At 41.3% G+C, this 17805-nt stretch overlaps 1 protein-coding gene across 5 annotated transcripts in view; it reads right to left on the bottom strand.

Moving 5' to 3' along the window:
* Positions 1 to 17805, bottom strand: part of PTPRG (protein tyrosine phosphatase receptor type G) — a 726426-nt gene that overhangs the window by 568877 nt on the left and 139744 nt on the right. The gene's annotated exons all lie outside the window — the stretch shown is intronic.

The raw sequence follows: 17805 nt of genomic DNA, 5'->3' as shown, positions 1-17805 counted from the left end.
GCTCAAATCATCAACAGTGTAAATCCACTGCTAAGGGAGGACAATGAAAATGAAAATCTTTTACAAAGTAAGTTTAGAAAAATATTTTTAATTAAGCCCTGTAAACTGACGTGTCTGCAGAAGGCCCAGAGATAAAAAGTGTGTTCTGCATTTCTTTCCGCTCTGGGTTTTGAAGGTCATGGGACTCGCAACAGATGTGGCCTGGTTTGAACCGTAAAGGTCTGCATGGCTAATAAGAGTTAGTATAAAAGCACAGCAGCTGAGGCACTGTGGCTCCAACAGTTGGTGGGCTGCAGCCCAGCAGGGCAAGCCCCTGGCTCTGCCAAAACAGATGGTCTCCCTTGCAGGCAAGCTGTCCAGGAGTGGGACCAGCAACTTAATGCCCCACAGGAGTCAGAAACCCATTCCATCAATGAAATCACTGCAGACCTAAGGAAGACGTATCTAAGCATACTTAAATAGCACAATAAGATACACCATCATTTTCCTGGAGCAAATGAAAATAATGAACCATTACTTTGCTAGCAACAATCTTGGGGCCATGAAACTGATCAATAATCATATTATCACACATCTAGGCATTTCCATGATAAATTCTTTTTTTAATAGCATTTATTGCTTTTTCTGATTATAAAAGCAATAAATATTTGTCATAGAAACACATTAAGCGAAGTACATTAATGAGCAGAGTACATTAAATAGACAAGAAAATACATCAAAAAGCATAAACAAGAAAATAAAAACAACCATAATCACCATTAAAATTTTGGTATACTTCCCTCCCCTGTTCCAATAATCAATAGGGTTGTTTTTTTAACACATGGAGACTCTTTCAAAAACGAGTCTGTGTTAAACCTTATAACTCCCAAAGTGGAAGACCATGTACAAGTAAAGCTCATTTACATAAAAATTAAAAATACCACCACTAATGGGCCACGTGACTCTGCCCAAACCCAACTGTTCTCGTGTGTAACTGACTGCTGTGGTCACTTTAAATTCTGATATGGTCTACTGTGAACAACTTGACCTTTCTCACTGAATAATCTAAATCAGGGGTCCCCAAACCCAGGACCACGGACAACTACTGGTCCATGGCCTGTTAGGAACCAGGCCGCACAGCAGGAGGTGAGCAGCGGGCAAGCGAGTGAAGCTTCATCTGTATTTACAGCCGCTCCCCATTGCTCGCATTACCGCCTGAGCTCCACCTCCTGTCGGATCAGCGGCCGCATTAGATTCTCATGGGAGCGCGAAACCTACATTGAACTGCACGTGCAAGGGATCTAGGTTGCTCGCTCCTTATGAGAATCTAAGGCCTGATGATCTGAGGTGGAGCTGAGGAGGTGATGCTGGCACTGGGGAGCAGCTGCAAATACAGATTATTGTTAGCAGAGAGGTTTGACTGCACAGAGACCATAATCAATTGCTTGCAGACTCATATCAAAACCCTATCAGTGAGTGGCAAGTGAAAACAAACTCAGGGCTCCCACTGACTCTGCATTATGGTGAGTTGTATACATTTCATTATATATTACAATGTAATAATAATAGAAATAAAGTGCACAATAAATGTAATGGGCTTGAATCATCCCAAAACCATCCCCCCCATTCCCGGTCTGTAGAAAAACTGTATTCCACGAAACCAGTCCCTGGTGCCAAAAAAAGTTGGGGACTGCTGATCTAAATCAACCAAGAGCAAACATGGCAAACTGATGGCCCACTACATGCAGCCCATAACACAGCATGTTATGTCAATCAGTTGCCAGCATTTACAAAAGGGAAAGGACATGTGATAATCCAGGCTTTAGTCTTCTCTTTAAAAATGTTAATATCAAGCCATACTGAACCATATGACAACAGTTGGCTCGAGATGCACAGTTCCAGGACATCTTTACTTAGTGTAAACTTCACAATCATCCCCACCAATCACTAATCTTTCCCCAGCTGGGATGCCATGTATTAGCTGCCAGTTGTTCCTGGTCTTATGCTTAATTCTGCAAGACCCTTCAGTTACTTACTGTGTGCCTCCCTGGTCCTTTTAAGCAAGTGAGTTTGCAAATCCTTTAGGGAACATCTAGTATGTAAAATAACAAGATACCCGCCCCCCCCCAATGTGTGTGTGTGTGTGTGTGTGTGTGTGTGTGTGTGTGTATAGCTCTCTTAGAGATAATCTTAACTGAAAACTTCCTATGTGCTAAGCACCATTTTAATCCTTTAATTTAATCCTTTAATTCTCACAATACCCCTACAAGGTAAGCACCACTGTTCAATGCATTTTAGATGACCAAAATAGAGTTTTATAAGTTAACTGATTTGCTCAAGGTCACATAGGTAGGACATGGCAAAGTCATGTCCAAGCTCCAGACAGCCCAGTAAGTAAATTGTCCAGGACTCTATAATTCAGTCTTCTACAATGGCTCATTCTTCTTTGCCATCAAGCTAAGTCAGTATGAGAGACATAAATGCCCTCTAAGAGAGTGAAAGAAAGAAGTAAGGATGGGGATGAGACTGAAAGTACCAAATGTCAACAGAGAAGGGGAAAAGCAATGAAAATATCACAAATAGCCCAACTGCAAGCTTGTAAAGGGCTTCAACTTGCAGACAGCTAGAACAGCCATACACACTAGCCAAAAGCAAAACTGTGAAGTAGATAAAACTCAAGCATTGTCAGTCTCCATGAAGCCTCACAAACTGCTGATGAGAAAAAATTATCCCAAACATGGAAATAAGGTAAAGAGAATGCAGCATGTCCTTTCAGTGTCACACTGGGGCTGTATTTAACAAAATCATCCCAAAATTATTTAATTCCTAGGGGAATGTATCATTGTTTGACTTGCTGTTCACTATGATTAAAGGCCAGGCTTGGTGAAGTTACAGATTAAGCTGTAGATTTAAAACCAGTTTCAAAAAAGAAAAGTAGTTACAGTTTTATAACTCTGCAGGATATTAACCAGTGTTGGATCAAACCTAGCAACCATATTCTGACATTCCGTATTAGCCAAAACTACACACTGGGGACTTCCCTTGTGGTGCAATAGTTAAGAATCCACCTGGCAATGCAGGGGACACGGGTTCGAGCCCTGGTCCCACATGCCACAGAACAACTAAACCCGTGAGCCACAACTACTGAAGCCCACGCGCCTAGAGCCCATGTTCCACAACAAGAGAAGCCACCGCAGTGAGAAGCCCGTGCACCACAACGAAGAGTAGCCCCCGCTCGCCGCAAACAGAGAAAGCCTGCGCGCAGCAACGAAGACCCAACACACCCATAAATTAATTAATTAATTAATTATTTAAAAATACAATAAAATAAAAGTACACACTGCCTCCAAATGCCCTTCCAACCAGCTTTGCCATATTATTGTTTGCTTCATTAATTATTTGAATTTGATAGGTATTAATTCTGTTTGAGTAAAGGGTCATGGTTTTAACTTTTTGAACATTGTAACTGGACACTGCAATTCCTTAAACCACTCTCCCAGGCAGCTAGACTCCAGGCCTATCCTTCCGCTTGCTTCCATCTCCAAACTTCTGTAATCAGGAACATGCCACATTAAATTCTACACTTCAATCTTAGTAAGTGGGAACACCTTAACACATCAGAAACTCAGGGAAAACAGACAGTGTAATAGAGGAGATTTCTGGTCATGCAAATATGCAATAATAACCCTAATGCTGAAACTTTAGGCATCAAAGCAGGTAATTTAAAGGAGACAAAATTCAAACACTAGTCTTTAATGGTTTATCAGATGGTCTTACAGACATCATATATGTTCCAGGTAAGAAAGTATCTACTTACAATTAGGTTTTGCAATATTTTGGTGTTTCCCATTTAATAGCAGTACAGTTCCAATAAAAAAAATCCTTAATACAAGTGAGATTAGATAATACATTCCCTTAAAATTATTCATCCAATTTTTCTTGATATACTCTAACAATTGATGGTTTTCAACCATTAATTCACTCACACCTCTACCCACAGTGAAAAAAATAAAAAAGCCTACCAAATCATAAATCAAGAGATCCTTTCACTTTAAAGGGATGGTAAACAGCAGACAGCAGGATAACCAGATGCCCAATAGACAAAGCCACTATACAGAAGCCACAGTAATGAAACTTGGCTGAAGTCTGAAGTTAAGAACTGCAGCTCCTCTCAGATTTATGTTACAAGGTCACAGAGTATGATGATTCACTGGAAATATTTAAACTAGAGAGGTTAGATTAAATGTGTGGGGAAGGCCTGCCCTCCACCACCCACCTCAGCCACAGTCATAAACTTCTGGCTCTTCTCCAGCTAAAATTCAACAGTGCCTTATTTGATACCAGGAAGGCAAACCCAGCGTTGCTGCTACCATGTGCTTATCCTAAACCCAAGGCAGATAACACTCACATTTCACAGCACTCTCCTGCTGAGCCAGGCCTTGTCCTCTCTATCCGGCTCAAAATTGGATTCCAGAAAGAGAATACAATAAAAGAGATTGTAAGCAGACATCACTAATCCATTGAAAGTGATCCTCAGGATAAAATGTGCCACATTAAAGCAAGGACTTCTCAAGGGACACTGAGGTTATTTGAAATGATCACAGTGATCAATCCAGGCAACAACAAAAAGGGGGGAGGAGGGACAGAGAATCAAGTCTTCAAAAGAGAATATCATCAGAAGCAAGGAGTAGAGTGTGAGGAATCAGTCTACCCAAGATTAAGACTTGTTATATAGCCACAGTAACCAAGACTGTGGTATTAGCAGGCAGACAGACACTAGATCAATGGAACAGAAAAGAAAACCCATAGAGAGACGTGCAGTCATTGATTTTTGACAAAGGTGCAATAGTAATTCAATGTAGGAAGGACAGTCTTTTCAAAAAATAGTGCTAGAGGGCTTCCCTGGTGGCGCAGTGGTTGAGAATCTGCCTGCTAATGCAGGAGACACGGGTTCGAGCCCTGGTCTGGGAAGATCCCACATGCCATGGAGTGGCTGGGCCCGTGAGCCACAACTACTGAGCCTGCGCATCTGGAGCCTGTGCCCCGCAACGGGAGGGGCCGCGATAGTGAAAGGCCCGCGCACCGCAATGAAGAGCGGTCCCCGCACCGCGATGAAGAGTGGCCCCCGCTTGCCGCAACTGGAGAAAGCCCTCGCACGAACCGAAGACCCAACACAGCCAAAAATAAATGAATAAATAAATAAAGTAGCTATAAAACGCAGCTAAAAAAAAAAAATAGTGCTAGAGAAATTGGACGTCCGTAGGCAAAAGAAGAAGAAAGGGAAGGGGGAGGGGGGGAGGGGGAGGGAAAGAGGGCGGAAAGGGGGAGGGGAAGGGAAGGAGGGGAAGGGGGAAAGGAGAAGAGTCATCTTGACCTAATATTTGTATAAAATATGAGGTTTAACTCAAAATGGATCATAAATTTTAACATTAGATATAAAACTATAAAACGTTTTAAGGGGTAGAATAAGAGACAATCTTCTGGAACTGGGGCTTGGTGAAGAGTTCCTGGATATGACACCAAAAGCATGATTCAGAGGAGGAGAAATGAGTAAGTTAAATTTCATCAATATTAAGAGCATTTGCTCTATAAAGGTGCTTGTTGAGAGGATGAGGGGACAGGCTACAGATGAGAAAAAAACATTTGCAAACCACATATCCGACAGTGGACTACTATCTGGAACGTATAGAGCTAAAATGAAAAACACTGACAACTCCAAAAGCTGGTGGGGATGCAGGAAAGCTGGATCTCTCACTCACAGTGGATGGGAATATGGAGTGGTACAGGTATTCTGGAAAACAGTTTGGCAGTTTCTTTAAAAAAAAAAACAAAATACACACATTTACCATATGACCCAGCAATTGTACTCCTTATGTATTTATCCCAGAAAAGTGAAAACTAATGTCCACACAAACACCTGTACACAACTATTAATAATTGACTTTGTCCTGAAGCAACCAGGAATTGGAGGAAGAAAAAAAAAACAAAATACCTCCTTTAAAAGGTGAATGTTTATACAAACTGTGGTACATTCACACCAAGGAATACTGCTCAAAAACATGGTGGAGTGAACTACTGCTGCACACAACCACTTGGATGGAGATCAGGGACATTATGCTGAGGGGAAAAAGCCAATTTCAAAACGTCACATTCTGCATGATTCCATACATATAACATTCTCAAAATGACAAACTATACAGATGTAAAACAGATTAGTGGATGGCAAGGATTGGGGATGGTAGGGGGAGAAGGAGTGTGTGACCTGTAAAGGGGTAGAATGAACACAATCTTTGTGGTGATGGAATCATTCCATATCTTATTCCAGTGGTGGTTAAAGCATTCTACATATGTGCTAAAATGGCAGAGAACTATACACACACATTGTACCAATGTCAGATTCCTGTTTTTGATACTGTAACTATAATTACATAACATTGAACCAATGGAAGAAACCTGGTGAGGAGTGCATGGAACCTCTCTGGACTAGTTTTGCACCCTTCTGTAAATCTACAATGTTTTCAAAATTAGAAGTTATAATAAGTAAACACCTTTGACAGATAGTCTAACACTGGCCATAATTTTTGCTTTTTAACCAACCCATTTTGATAACTCCACATGGAAATAAAGAAATCACACCAGGCAAAATATATGTTTAAAGACAATGACTCAGCCATAAAAAAGAACAAAATAATGCATTTGCAGCAACAGGGATGGACCTACAGATTGTCATACTGAGTGAAGTCAGACAGAGAAAGACAAATATCATATGGTATCACTTATATGTGGAATCTAAAAAAAGGTACAAATGAACTTATTTACAAAACAGAAATAGAGTCACAGATGTAGAAACAAACTCATGGTTACCAAGGGCAAAGTGGGGGGGAGGTAACTTAGAAGACTGGGATTGACATATACCCACTACTATACGTATTTAAAATAGATAACTAATAAGGACCTACTGTACAGCACAGGGAACTCTACACAATACTCTGTAATGACCTATACGGGAAAAGAATCTAAAAAAGAGTGGATACATGTATATGTATAACTGATTCACTTTGCTGTACACCTGATACTAACACAACATTGTAAATCAACTATACTCCAATGAAAATTTTTTAAAAAAGAAAGAAATCCCTGATTCCCTGGTCAATCATGCCCATTTCTGCATTGTCTTTTCAAAAAGAAAAAGAAAAAAAGAAAAAGCAAATGAGACCATGACAGTTTTCATTTTTCTTATTCTCCCCCCAAATGTACACACATATCCTATTTACAACAGTAATATCAAGGGGTGGGGGAGGGGAAAGAGAGCAAGTGACAGTTAGCAATTTCTTGGAAATATATCCCCCTAGATAATCTGACCATGAAAATAAATGATGCTGTGATAGGAAAAATGTAGAAAAGCCACCATTACTTTAAATTTCCTGTTGATCATCTGATAAAACACTGGGAAATAAAATAAGAATGCATTAACACACATTACCAGGCCTTTGAACAATTTACCAATTAAGGGATGGATTATATAATTTCTACAAAAGAGACATTAAGAAAGGAAAAAGGAAGCATGCAAAGATCTAAATATTTTGCCTAGATTGAATACTGAATAGTTGTAACCCAGGGACAGATTACAAAACCAACTCTTTTAAATTAATTATCCACATCTGCCCATCCACCCAAACCCTCTCCCCAAACCTTTAAATTCCACTTCTATCCCTCAAATCATTTAAATTAAAACAATGTTACTGTCTGTGGGTTGGCACCTTTATACAGTTTACACATTAAGCATCTGTGTGCCAGACAGTATACTAAATCTTTTTTTTAAGGCAATCTATTTAAGTTTGAAATTTTAACCCAAATAAACAGACAATGTTAAAAAATTCACTATTATTAATTCCCCAATCACACTATCACACTAACAGTTTCATTTCGGAGTTGTCATAAAGAAGTTAAGGGAAAACAGGACTATAAATTTGCTATTGACTTTCATATTTCATAGTTGCTTAGAATATGAAACTAGCAGGAGAGACTTTTGCACAAACAGAGCTCCCAATGCCCAATTCTAATCCCAGCAAGCATGTTAGATGCTCATTCTATACCTGCCCGCCACCTTACCCGGCCTGCTTCCCCCTCCAGGTCAGAACACACGCTGACTTGCCTGAGTCCCCCCCACACCCCACCCCGGCCCCTCCACCACTCAGCTGTGAGCTTCAAGGAGGCTGACTTAATTCACAACACCAGGTACGTGGTCCAAACTGGCCTACCAATTTCTGTCAGTCTGGATGCCACATTGTGTGGAGCTCCATTTTGCCACCTCGAAAAGAACCTCTCTGAGGACAAATCTGATGCACAGCTGACAGAAGAAAGATGGTAACAACCTGCATTCGCAATGAACTTGGCTGGCCACTGATTACCTGGAAACCTACTATCTCTGGATCTCTAGTATGAACAATAACATTTCTTTATTTTCTCACTGCTCAGATTTGGGTCTCTCCCGACTTGCAGCTGAGAGCATGTTAAGTGATGCATGGGTCTTGCTTACATGGCAGCCCGACCAGGGGGTGGTCTCTGTAGGTATTCAGAGAATCGAGCCCTCCAGGCATTTCATGATTTTGGGAAATATACATGACATGGTGTTAGAAATGAAAAAGAGAACACAAAATTGGTCCTAATATATGTTGCTTCTCTTTTTGATCTTTAATGACCGCATAATACTCCATCGTGTGGATAGTCAAGCCCCACCGTCAGCTGATATGTTACTTTGTAAGACTAGCACTGGACACTTCTCTGCCATCTGCCAGGATAAAGGCCCAATAACCTCACTCATCAATTACACAGTGACTCTGTAGCGAACGGCACATCCTTGAGTTTGTAGACAGGTATATACATTTGGAGGCAGCTCTAACCCAAACTTCTCAGAAACCATTGCATCCTTAAACTCACCATCAAATCTCAAATGGTTAGCAGTACAATCAAATCTGATGACACTCTATTACTTAAAGCACTAAAACAATTCAGGTTGCAATTCTAATGTAGGCATCCAACTGGAACAGTAACCCACACGCCAGGAGTCCCAGATAATGGCCAGTGACCAGGAACAGAAATGTACAGTAACTCCAGCTAGGGAAGAATCAAAACTGGAGGGCAAACTTTGGTGAAAATTTATTATGCTTGTCTGAATTTACAATGTAGTTGAAAGGCAAGAAGAAGTTAGATAATCCTGTAAGACAATCACCAGAGAGATGTCTGATTAAGTGCCTAGCAAACAGAATAGACAATAAATTAAAATTATGAGCAAGAAGAGTGAACTTACAGAGACCACAGGTAAAATATTTAAATAATCAAGGTTAACACAGCAGAAACAAGTGACAAATCTAATAGGCTAAATTATAGCAGCCTGTGTCTGGCAACTGGATACTTCAGAAGTCTTCGGGGGCTTCCCTGGTAGTGCAGTGGTTAAGAAGCCGCCTACCAACACAGTGGATATAGGTTCGAGCCCTGGTCCGGGAAGATCCCACATGCTGCGGAGCGACTAAGCCTGTGCGTCACAACTACTGAGCCTGCGTGCCACAACTACTGAAACCCGCATGCCTAGAGCTCGTGCTCCGCAACAAGAGGAGCCACCGCAATGAGAAGCCTGTGCACCACAACGAAAAGTAGCCCCCACTCACCTCAACTAGAGAAAGCCCACGCGCAGCAACGAAGACCCAACACAGCCAAAAATAAATAAATAAATATTTTTAAAAAGGAAAAAGGAAAAAAGTCTTTAACTGTATTTTCCAATGACTGGAATTAATCTACAATTAGAGATCAGCTTTAGAAATCTAGCCACTAGAGGCACAGATTTCTCTCCTGGCATTGTTTAAATAAACTCTATTACTATTTACTTTGTCCCTATCATGTGCTGTGGATACAACAGTGAAAAGTCTCTACCGGGGATTCAGGATGGTAGTAGCCCTTAAAATGGAAAGAAATGAATAGAAGGAGGTGTGAAGGGGCCTTCTGTGGTGCTACTGATGTTGTTTCTTGATCTGGGGGCTGGTTATATGGGTGTGTTCAGATTGTGATCATTCATGGAGTTGTTCGCTATGATGTGTACACTTTTGCATATGCATGTTGCCATTCAAAAAAAATGAACAATCCCTCTGCCATCATGGTGCTTACATTCTCAGGAGGTTGGATATGGAAGGGAGAGAGGAGAGATAGTAAATAAGTTAAAATAAAATCAATAGAATGCCAAAAGACACTCGGGAGGAAAAAAGCACATCAGAGAGAGGAGATAGGACAAGTCAGGAGTGGGCTATAATTTGAGAGGGAGTGGGCAGAGAAGGCCTTCCAAACATGGGACATCTGAGCAAAGACCCACAGGCAGTCCTGAACAAGCCACGCAGGTCTCTGGGAAAGATCACTCCAGGCAAAAGGAAAAGCAATTACAAAACACTGAGGCAGGGGCTTCCTTGGTGGTGCAGTGGTTAAGAATCCGCCTGCCAATGCAGAGGTCACGGGTTCAAGCCCTGGTCCGGGAAGATCCCACATGCCGCAGAGCAACTAAGCCTGTACGCCACAACTACTGAGCTTCCGCTCTAGAGCCCGTGAGCCACAACTGCTGAAGCCCGGGCGCCACAACTACTGCAGCCCATGCACCTAAAGCCCGTGCTCCACAACAAGAGAAGCCACCACAATGAGAAGCCCACGCACCACAACGAAGAGTAGCCCCCGCTCGCCACAACTAGAGAAAGCCCAGGCGCAGCAACAAAGACCCAACACAGCCAAAATAAAATTAATTAATTAATTTACAAAACAAAAAAACACTGAGGCAGGAGGGTGCTTGGGACGTGTGATGGTCAGTGAGCGAGGCCAGTGTGGCTGAAGCAGAGCGAGCGAGGGGTGGAGAAGTAGAGGGGGGTTAAAGAGGGGACGGGACTGGATGCCATAGGTGCTTGATGCTCGTGGTAAGAACTCTTGCTTAAGAAGAGGGATGTGGCTCAGAGGAGTGACAAGATCTGAGTTAATGTTTTAACAATACTCTGGTTGCTCTGATTCCAGATATACAGAGACCCTTTTGTTTTTAATAATGCAGATCAACTTTCATCATGACAGCACCGTACAGAAGAGAGTACTTACGAGAAACTCAGAGGCTCCCTGTTTAGAATCATTTCATTCAACACACTTATTTATCCACTTCTTTGATAAGTGAGAGTCAGAGAACCAACACCAAAGCACATGTTTTCTGACTCTGAGTTTCTATTTTTTTTTTTCTACTGTAATTCTTTTCGTAACTAAGCAAAGTGCCAGCTTTCAGTTTTCCTCGATTCAATCATCCCACAACTATTTACAGAGGCCCTACTATGCGTCTGGCAGGAGTGAACTAGCTAGGAGGGGCTGGCCCTCGAAGTTAACAACAGGCCACTGTGATCCAAGGAGTCAAGAGTTATGTTACCAGAAGGGTAGCTGCATGGGAGGAGTACCTGATTCTGAACTTGAGGCAGGAAGGAAGGCTTCCCGGAGGAAGTGAGAGCCAAGGTAAGGCCAATAGGACAAATGGCTTGGTGCAATGGAGACCAGAAAAGTAACACAGCCCATGGATTGGCACACAATAAGTGACGAACCCAAGTGATACCACCATTATAACTTCAAAATTCCTACTCCTACTCACCAGCCCATGGAATGCTGGTGAAGTCCACTGTGGATTATTGAAGCATCTACGTCTGGCATGACTCCCAAGGAATAAGATCTCTAATTCTGATTCCACTAATTTGGAACTTGTGATCCTTTCGGGCAGCGATTAGTTTGGCCTTGTCTAGGAAACGGATTTTCAATACAAATTAAAAGGAAAGGGATAAACTAGTGTAGGAAACCAGTCTGATACACTTCAGACACATAAATCCGCAGGTGAAGCACGTGCCAGGCAAGTCAGCCTCAATATGGTGGCCAGAGAGATGTTTCAGTAGAGCAGGTTTTCTTGATTTCAGCACTTTTGACATTTGGGGCAGGATAATACTTCAGTGGGGGCTGTTCTTTTTATTTATTTTTTAATGTTATTGAAGTATAGTTGATTTACAATATTATATTAATTTCTTCTGTACAGCAAAGTGACTCACCTTCATATATATATATGTATATTCTTCTTCATATTCTTTTCCATTATGGTTTGTCACAGGATATTGAATATAGTTCCGTGTGCTACACAGTAGGACCTTGTTGTTTATCCATCCTGTATATAATAGTTTGCCTCTGCTAGTCCCAAACTCCCATTCCTTCCCTCCCCCACCCACTGACCCCCTCGGCAGGGACTGTTCTGTGCCCCGTGGGATGTTGAGCAGCACAGCTGGCCTCTGCCCACTACATGCCATTACAAGCCCCTCTGTGGCAACCCAGAATGTCTCCAGACATTGCCAAATGTGGCCTGAGTAGCAAAATCACCCCCCCAGTTGAGAAACACCACAATAATGAGGAAACTACAGACCTTTTGGAGTTTTCGAAAGAATACAAGGGAGAACAGAAGCAAGAAAGGCAGGAACTTGCTGCTCCTCCTGACCCAGGACACTTTTCTGTCATTTAATAAAGACCCATTAAAGTGTGGATCAGAGAAACTCAACTGTTAGCTCCACTTTCCCCAAGCCTCACACACACATACCATCAATTCAGAGACAAGACTTCAGATCTGAGGTGAGGAACACATAACTGCTATGAAGAGGAAAACGGCATGAGAAGATGAAAAAGAGGGTAAGGAATCAAAATGGGGAAAGATGGGCCACCGCACAGATTTATTCTACTTCCTGCTGGTTCCCTTTCTTTGCCACTACCAAGGCTGCACCAAAGCCCAGACCTCAGGGTACACCGTGCAGGAGGGCTGGAGAAGAGCCTACAGAAACCACAAAGCACAGAGAGGAAGGGCATGAGCTCTGAGGATGCCCATCTCCAGAAGCTTTTGCAGAAAAAGGCCTCCATACTCAGTTACCCCCACAACTCCAAGGTCAAGGCCCCTTGATGAATGCTTGAGAATATCTGGACTCTTTTAATTCAAGAGGCTTTCCTCAATTACATCTTCATATACAACACTAGTTAACAAAGAAATTCTTTTCCCAAAATGTGTACGTTTCTTACTCAGTTGCCCTTTTTCTCTCTCTGTGGTAAGATTTTATGGTTCAGCAGGAGGCAAAGCAACGTAATGTTTCATGTACGGAATCCTTGCTGTTTGTGAAAGCTTTTTACAAGAGTGGAAGAGAAAATCCTTGCCTAAAACGAGGCTTAGGAATTTCTAGGGCTTTCAGTAAAGCCAGGTGATGGCTGGTATCTGTACCGTTCAAGAGGGATCGCTGGGGACAATTTATAAAACCAATAAAGCCCTAACAGGTAAGAATTCAATGTTGATTATTGATTCCCTATCAACTTAAGACCCAAACTTCAAATTCACTGTGCACATCACAATTCAACGACTGCTCCAAGTCAATAATAGTATTGAATTCCATGCTTCTATTACAAATGGACAAGGAGGAGAGGGGCCAGAGCACCAGGCCAAAAGGTCCTCAAAACCTTGCTGTAAAATCCAGCTCTCCAAGGCAAGCTCATCAAGCTGTCCTGGAAGTCCCTGGGCCACTTCAGTGCCCTCTGCCTTCCAAAGGGCCTGGGTTATAGTTGTCAAAAAAAAAGTTACTAAGTCACAGAAGCACGAATTTGGTCCCCAAGCTGCTGTTCAGGACACACCAAATTTCCCTGATTTGTTTCAAGGCAACAGAGATACTGGCAAAATTTCCATCTTCCCTGCTTTCACTTCGATCTCAAAAATAAATATAAAGCAGTCCGGGATTTTAAAGCTAAAGGACAGTATCAAAACATCACACCGTTTTAACCCGCTAAAGCCAAAAATGCATTAAAGTAGATAAGGCATGTGGATCCCCGCCTTCCCCAGCATGCAGTACGAATCTGCCTGGAATTTTGCAATTCACTTCTACGCCCCATTACAAAGGGCCAAAGTGAAGCATAGTTAAGAATACAAAAGGAATCTTTTAATAAAGTAAGTATTGTCATTAATCTAACAAATTCTTCCCTGAATATAACACGTCAACAGTAAGAGAATGAAGTTGGAGTTTCTAAATCTGTTATGGTTCTCTGAGTCTTACTTTTTCTTGTGTTTGGTTCAAACACGAGCTTAATATATTCTAACACCTATAAAAAACACAAACTATTCCTTACAGCAACACCTACTGTTTCTCCTTCAAGCATACAAGTAAAGTAGGTATCAATTTACTGTTTATGGGAACGAAGGAGTAATTTTGATTTACCATAGAACTAGTTTTGAGGCAGAGATCTCTCAAGTTCTGGGTCTTCCTGCCTTTAGCCCAGGGAATTTGGGCCCTAGTTTCCTCATCTGTAAAATTGGTAGAATAACAGAATATATCTCATTGGGTTGTGGTCAGAATTATGCATTGCACTTAGGAAGCACTTAATAAATTGTAACCATAACTATTATTACTACTATTCTACTTTCCTTTGGGCATTCAGAGATGAAGCACAGGAGGCACAGAAAAATAACTAGAATGGACTGTTCAACTTAAGAGGCACAAAAATTTCTTAGAACATGTGATTCCAAGAAACATTTATGAAAATTGGACAACGGCATCGATACATCTTTTGCAACAAGAGCTAGAAGAGCTTAAGACAAAGAAATAAGTCAACAAAATAGGTTATGGACTCAATGTCTCTAGGAATTTTTATAAAAAGATTACGCAAATATTTTTACAAAATGGTTTAAGCACAAGTTGGTCTTTCTGCCCTAAAATGCTGTGAATATAAGACACTTCATAACCCTACATGGAGAGTAGATGGTGAGGACACTAATAAGGAGATTAATAAATATACAATTCCTTTATAAGAAGGGACAATAATTTGAGTTCCTGACTTAATAATAATCCCAAATGCTTATAAAATATACTGCTTTCCCACAGGGTAGATGATCTCATATGTTTTGCTTTGCTTTGTAATAAGAAATTGATTTCTCTCTTCAGGTTGAGATGTTTCCCTAATAAACACCCAAATTCACTAGCTTCCAAAGATATTAGGACTGTACAGGTAAATTATTCATAAGGAAAAACCATAAAATGACCACAAGATAGCACTTCAGAGGCAGAAGCATACCTCCGCAGGGTTCAAGATGACAATAGACTCTTAGAGTTGAGACTTAAGCCCCAAATTCTGGGAAAACGGCAAACAAACCATTCCCTAAAGAGTTTTAAAGGGAAGGGGAGTGGCAGGTGGCAGTGCAGAGAAGAATGCAAAGCCAGTTCCTCAGCTTCCATGTGATTCTGCTTTATTTTTTTTTAGTTTGATTGAAGTAGAGTTGATTTACAATGTTGTGTTAATTTCTACTGTACAGCAAAGTAACTCAGTTGTGTATGTGTCTGTGTGTATATATATATATATTCTTTTCCATTATGGTTTGTCACGGGATACTGAATATAGTTCTCTGTGTTATACAGTAGGACCTTGTTGTCTATCCATCCTATATATAATAGTGTGATTCTCCTCTGACCATGTGATTCTGGATGCCGTTACATAGAAACGCCTATTAGGGAGTCCAGGGCTACGTCACCACAGGGAGGGCCCTCTCCGTCTATTACGTCACTATGTCCCCCTGATGTCTAGCACAGGACCCTGTGCACAGCAGGCACTCACACAGGATCAGCTGATGGATCTGTGAACTAATAAATACAGAATTAGCACTCCCTTCTTGAGGGTGGGAAATGCAATACCAAAAAGAAAAGAAGATTGTTGGTGGGAAATTAGTATGCACTCCATTGCTTTTGAGAACACACAGTAGTGTGATCATGTGTTGTCATTGTCTTCTTGTATTTCTTTCCTTTTTGTTTCTTTTTGATGTTCACCATCCATCCCCCATCCCATGAGCAGCTTCAATTCTTTCTTGGAAATTATGTTCCCTTCACTGTAGACAGCTAAATAGTTGACCCAGATGAGATGCACCCAGTACAGGAGCTAAACAGCAATGGTCTAGGACACATGATCTACACCTCGACCCTGCCCTCATGCCACCTCTAAATCACGAATGAGCTCCTTAAGGAGAAAAGGCAAGGCTGGACATCACTGTCCCAGGCAACAGGAGCTGCACCTCTGACCAGACTCCCAGCTCCAAGTGTGCTGTCCTCCAGCACTCATTTCCTAACTTCCTAGAATTGCTTTGTTCCCTGCCCACAGCCAATGTTGATACTTCAGTTGCCTCTATTCCATGAGCTCCTGATAACCCTCCAAAACACTTCAATCAACTTAAGTTGCCCAGACTTGGTTTCTGTTGTATACAAACCAGCAAAACAGACCAAAAAAACCAAAGTAACCCTTGCAAAGGAAAAGACAGTGATCTATTTATCTGGTTTAGGCCCAGGTACCAGTAATGAAAATGCCAAAGCAACAGCGGCTAAAACAAGATACAGGGTTACTTTTCTCTATCATTAATGAAATTCAGGGAGGTCTGGGGATGGTGAGGCACTCCATAGTAAGAGGGCTCATGTGGCACCTTTGAATAAATTAGAAAAAGGTACCCCTCCAGGGGAAAGCAGCCCTGTAGGTACATGGCTTTGTAAGCACGTGATCCTTTTGTGGAAAGTAAAAGGCCTAACCTTTCTCCAAGTACACCCCTTGAGAAGCAGAGCTTGGATTGAATTTCAGTCCCTTAATCAACCTCTCAGCCAGAGGCCTTTCTGCAAGAATATTGCAGAACTATATACACAGTGTTGCCTATACTGCTTCTATCTTGTGACTCTGCTATCTTCTACATGTAATACCAACCTCAAGATCTTAGGTAACTGCTCAAGATCCAGCCATCATGTCTACATTCTGCCCAACAGGAAGGAAGAAGAGATAAAGGACATGCCTCTCTCCCTTTAAGGGCACTTCCTAAAAACTACATGCTATTTCCACTTACATTCAGTCAACTAAAATTTAAATCACACCTAACTACCGAGGCAGAAGGCCGGTCTTTATTCCATGCAGCTTTGTGTTCGCTTAGAAAAACAGAGCTTCTGTTACTGAGAAAGAAGAGAAGAAAATCAGCAATCTCTAGGCCACTATCTGAGGTTTGGTTAATACACTGGTATATGACAAAAGGCAGGCTGTGGCCTCTCCCTGAAGTTTTCAGAAGTGTGACACCGTTGATGTCTCACAAAATATATTAATAGATGTAGAGTTCATACGTTCAAAAACCAGAAAGAACTTACTAGAAAGGTTTTTTAGGGATCATTCAGTTCAAATCTCTCATTTGAATATTAACGTTTCATAACATATACCACTTTGCACAGATATATAACTCTGTATTTAAAAAATATGGCATTATCACTCATTTGTAACCTAACAATCCTTTGTTAATTATTACAACAAATGCTTTAATACCTTTTTAACATTTAAATCACCTGTGCAATTAGCACAATGTCTAATAACAAAGGGAAATGGGCACATAACTTTTGCAAGCCATTTAATAAGCGTGTGGATGCCTCATTGCCACGTAATAGATAAGGTGACCACCTTCTACGAACCAAAAACTGGGACACTGCCTGCCACACACAGAGATGATGGTAAGCACTGCTGAATGCCGAGGCCAGCGTGTAAAAGCTGGAAATCTATTTAACTACAAGTATTACTAACTTTCAGAAAAATCTTATTACACTAAATTAGAGGAAGGGGGTGAGAATCGTAATCACCTGAATATAAGCTCAACTGGAAAGGGTTATTTATCTGTCTCATTCTCTCCTGTATCTTATTACACTAAATTAGAGGAGGGGGTGAGAATCGTAATCACCTGAATATAAGCTCAACTGGAAA

Source organism: Balaenoptera ricei, chromosome 11 (assembly GCF_028023285.1).
Source record: "Balaenoptera ricei isolate mBalRic1 chromosome 11, mBalRic1.hap2, whole genome shotgun sequence".
NCBI classification, from domain to species: domain Eukaryota; kingdom Metazoa; phylum Chordata; class Mammalia; order Artiodactyla; family Balaenopteridae; genus Balaenoptera; species Balaenoptera ricei.
This window is presented reverse-complemented; position numbering and strand designations above follow the sequence as displayed.